General features: G+C 40.5%; 1 protein-coding gene across 1 annotated transcript in view; it reads left to right on the forward strand.

Moving 5' to 3' along the window:
* KATNAL1 (katanin p60 subunit A-like 1) overlaps positions 1–1,257 on the forward strand; it is a 74,239-nt gene that overhangs the window by 28,629 nt on the left and 44,353 nt on the right. The window lies entirely within an intron of this gene.

Genomic DNA, 1,257 nt, shown 5'->3' on the forward strand with positions numbered 1-1,257 from the left:
CCAAAATCTCTGTAGATGTTCATTGAAATGTAAAATAAACAACCTAAATTAAAAAAAAAGAAAACAAAAACTTTAAAAAAAGAGATTTTAGTACATATTCTCAATTAAAATGAATAAATGAAAATGTAATTGTAGTATAGACAGACTTCGGTTTTTTAAAAAAATAATATTTTTATTTTATGCTAGTTTACTTACAAAGTTCATATACATTGTTTTTTACATGAGATCTTTCCTATTTCCTTTACTCATGCCTCCTTCTACCCATCCAATTGTGTGACCCTATAATTACATCCCTGCTCATCCTTACCTCTCTGATCCTATGCTTCCCCCCTTGGATCCTCAAACATGGTTTAGTAGTTACCCTTCTATTTCTACAATAGTGGTAGGCAGACTTTGTTTCATTGAGTGTACAGATAATGCACTTTTTAACTGTGAAAGGTTTGTGGCAGCCTTGCTCCGATTCTGTCTCCCAGCCCGTTGCTCCAATGGTACGTGCCTACTTGTACTAAGAACGCTTATACAGTGTAAGCGTAACCTTACATGTACTAGAAATCAAACAAATCCATGTGGCTTGCTCTGTTGTGATACTCTTGTATTGTAGTGGTCTGAAACAGAGCCCACAGTATCCTTGAGGCCTGGCTGTAGAAAAACTTAAAAATATATTCTCTGACGGTTGTTGTGTACCAACAAGTCATAACTGACCCCTAGCTGACCCTCCAGTGGATTTTCAGAGGCAGTTAACAACATAGGAGGAGATTGTCCATCCTTTTCCCACAGAACAGCTGGTGGATTCGAACTGCATGCCTTTAAGTTGCAGTGTAGCTTCTTACCACTAGGCCCATCAGAGCTCTCTGTGTTGTTGCATGTCAGTGAGTTGGAATCTAATCATAATTGACCCTCCAGCGTGTTTTCAGAGACAGTAAATTACATGAGAGGAGATTGCCCATCTTTTGCACACAGAACAACTGGAGAGTTTGAACCACATACCCTTGGAATTGCAGTGTAGCTTCTTAACCACAGAGCCACCAGAGCTCCCACTCTATCTTTCAGCCTATACATAAAGCACTGGTGGCCTAGTGGTAAGAGATCGTGCTATCAATCCAAAGGCATGTGATTGGACTCTACCAGGTTCTCCTTCCCCATGGAAGAAGGATGGGCAATCTCCTCCTGTGTGACTTATTGCCTCTGAAGGAGGGTCAGCTATGGGTCAGTCCCGACTCAATGACGGTACACAAAATGATGACTCTGTGTGTGTGT

This window comes from Elephantulus edwardii, unplaced genomic scaffold (assembly GCF_000299155.1).
Source record: "Elephantulus edwardii isolate Elephantulus edwardi_28Jun2011 unplaced genomic scaffold, EleEdw1.0 scaffold00134, whole genome shotgun sequence".
NCBI classification, from domain to species: Eukaryota; Metazoa; Chordata; class Mammalia; order Macroscelidea; family Macroscelididae; genus Elephantulus; species Elephantulus edwardii.